Here is a 3,486-nt window from a genome sequence, read left to right as displayed (position 1 = left end):
CTGTGGGCATATGGACAAGAATTGGAATGGTGTTGATTCGATTGGCTTCAAATTTGGTCTACAGGTTGGCGCAAAATCGAAGGCAGAAGGGGCTGTATTGCGCTGTCATGTTCTGTGTTCTAGTGGGCATAAATATGAGATGGGAGTGGAAATAGATAAAAGAGATTTTAGGAGAAAAGTTTCTACACAGAAGATGGTGCAGTTATGAAATGAGCCCCTAGAATGAGCTTTCTAGGGGAAATGGTAGAGAAAAGTACAATTACAACATGTAAATGTTGGGCAGGTACATGGGGAGGAGAAGGTTTGAAGGGATACGGGTCAAATACAGTGAAACGCAACTCGTTCATGGACTCTGGTCAGCATGGACTGGTTGGATTGAAGGAACAGTTTCCGTGCTGCGTGCCTCTGTCTCCATTTATTGGAGGAGGAGACTACCGAGATAAGGAATGTTGTAAACAGTGAACCAAGTTACAGCGATAGGGATGGTAGTCCGGAATGCAGTACATTTCAAATATGTGGAGGGACTATTGGGCTAGGAGGAGGTTACAGAGATAGGAACTGTTATAGGAGTTACAAATTATTGAAGACATAGAGATCTGGAAAATCTGGAGAGAGAGACAGAAACAGAGACAGAGACAGAGAGACAGAGAGAAAGCGAGATCAAGAGCAAGAACGAGATACTATGTGATATCACTAGAGTCCTGGAAGATATCAGGAACACATCATTGTGTTGGAAGAACAGGTTTTGCTTCATGATGCATTGGTATAACTGGTTAGGAATAAGCAACCTGTGAGTAGGTGAAGTGATGGCCTCGTGGTATTATGGATAGAGCATTTATCCCAAACCTCAGCTAATGTTCAAGGGATGCAGGCTGGAATCCCACCATCAGAAACGGTGGAATTTGAAATCGATAATTTTAAAAATAGTAATTAATAATCCACAAATAATTGTGAGACCATTGCTGATGTACAAAAAACCCAAACACTTGTCCTTTCGAGAATGATATCTGCCCATCCTCACGTGGTCTGCACGACGTACCCACAGCAAAGTGTTTGCCTCTCAAGGACCCTTTGAAATGGCCAGCAAACTACTCAGCTCAAGGGCAGCTAGGTCTGGGCAAGAAAGGCTGGTCAACCAGAGATACCTACAACCCATACCTGATTTAAAAAAATAATCTGTTCGGATGGTCATACTGGAACCGTGCTGGGACCAGTGTCCTGGCTAATCTTGTTGGTATGTTTATGGACAGAGCTTTCAACTAACAGAGAGGAGGCAGGGATAGGGTTCAGGTGAAAGAGCTTTCCAAATCCAAAGAGAAAAGTGTAGCATCAGAACACAATGGGAATGTGGCTGAAGACAAGCAATAAAGAACAGGATGGGGCAGAGTTGAACTAAAATTGTACATTAGTGAATAGCTTCGTTACGGAAAATTGTGGGAAAGAGTAAGTTATGTTTTATTTTGAATACAGAACGTCGCTTCAACGTCGACGGAGTTAAGACACAGATAAAAGAGATGTAGACAGCAGGGAGACATGGATACAGGGTGAACAAAAATATTCAATTGGTTCACAATCTTGTGCAAACTCAGGCAAAATGGGTAACACTAACAATAATGGATAACAAAGGCGAAAGCATCTCACCACAGATCATGAAGTAGAGTCAATCTGAATGTAAATACTGGCTACTACGTGCCAAGGACACAAGCAGCAGAGCAGTTTTAGCCAACGAACAGTTTTCCATTGCTCATCACTGCATTAAACAGGAACTCATTGAAATTGTTAACAAAGGCTGGGGGATAATTCAGTGAAACTTCAATTTTCGTATAATCTTGTCAATCACACTGACAACAGTGATATTGGAAGTGGGGTTGGGAGATTTCTTTCAGTGTTTCTTTCATAACAGATTGTGCAACTGGCTAGGGATGTAACTATGTCAGACCGACAGTTGTGTGCTGGAACTTAGTGACTGAGTAATGTCACCTGGTGAGATCCTCTGGGAAATGGTGGTAAAGTGCAGTTTAAAGGAATTTAAACTTTTAAAGTGAATCACAGAAAGGACAAATTACACCTAGAAACAAAAATAGCCAGTTACATGAGGTTGAGAGGAGAACTGACCAAGATAAACAATCTAAACAAACTGAAAAATGTGTCTGTAAATGAACAATGGAAAACATTTGAGGGACAGTGAAAAATACTCAACAAAAGGAAATTCCATTGAAACATGAAACCTCAGCAAGAAATTCCCACCCATCCCTCACTCAGGGCAAAATGGATCATATTAGATTATGAGGCTAAGACGATCACCAAAAACATCTTAACATCATGAAGTAAGAGAATATTTGAGAAGTAAGTGTTAAAGGGATTGCAAAGGGTCTGCTAGCAGGAGGAGGGCATTTTGAATGGGAATCATGATCAGGGTTTAATGATACGACAGGAACAGGGAGAAGTGAAGTTGCTGGAAGTGGTGAGAGTGTGACAGAGAGTGGTTCGGGTCTGAACCGTGTTACAAAGCCAGTACAGATTGCTGAAGATGGAGGGGTTTGCAGAGATAGGGAGGGACACGTGTATTTTAATTTATACATTGATGGGATGTGGGTGTCACTGATTGGACCAGCATTCCTTGTCCCACTGCGAATTGCCCAGAGATAGCACAGGATCAGCCATATTGCTGTGGGTCTGGAGTCACATGTTAGCCAGATCAGGTTAGAATGTCAGATATCCTTCACTAAAGGAGGTAAGTGAACCTGATGAGTTCTTCCTACATATCAGCAATGCTTTTACGGTGACCTCTTGTACAGATGTAACATGGTGAAAACAAGGGCAGCAGATGCTGGAAACCAGAGTCTAGATAATCGTGGTACTGGAAAAGCACAGCATGTCAGCCAGCATCTTGACATCCCAGCTCTTACTCTCAATGCTCTACCCAAAGAAGGTAACCATCCCAAATGCCTGTTTCACCAGCCTGTCTACCTGTGACACCACTTTCAAAGAACTGTGTACCTCATCCATGTGTCTCTGACTGACAACAGTATCCAAGACCCGAACATTAACTTTACAACCCACTCTGGGTTATTTTACCAAAATGGAACATTTTGCATTTATCTAATTAAACTCCATCTGCTATTCTTCAGCCCACTATCCCAGCAGTATTGTTCATCCTGTTGAACCACAGACAGCCTTCTTCACTGTCCATTTTACCACCAATTATCCAGTTTACCATACAGAACATAGAACACAGAAAGTACAGCACAAGACCATTCGGCCATGATGCCATACCAACCTTTTACCCGACAGTAAGATCAAACTAACCTACACACCCTTCATTTTACTATCATTCACGTGCTTAACCTAGATTCTGTCAAATGCACCATTACACCCATCGACCACTCTCTGTGTAAAGAACCTCGATCTGAAATCTCCCCATACACATCCTCCAAACACCTTAAAATTTTCCCCTCTTGTACAATGCATGCCATGGGATAAAAC

This window comes from Hemiscyllium ocellatum, unplaced genomic scaffold (genome assembly GCF_020745735.1).
Source record: "Hemiscyllium ocellatum isolate sHemOce1 unplaced genomic scaffold, sHemOce1.pat.X.cur. scaffold_486_pat_ctg1, whole genome shotgun sequence".
In the NCBI taxonomy this organism is placed as follows: domain Eukaryota; kingdom Metazoa; phylum Chordata; class Chondrichthyes; order Orectolobiformes; family Hemiscylliidae; genus Hemiscyllium; species Hemiscyllium ocellatum.
This window is presented reverse-complemented; position numbering follows the sequence as displayed.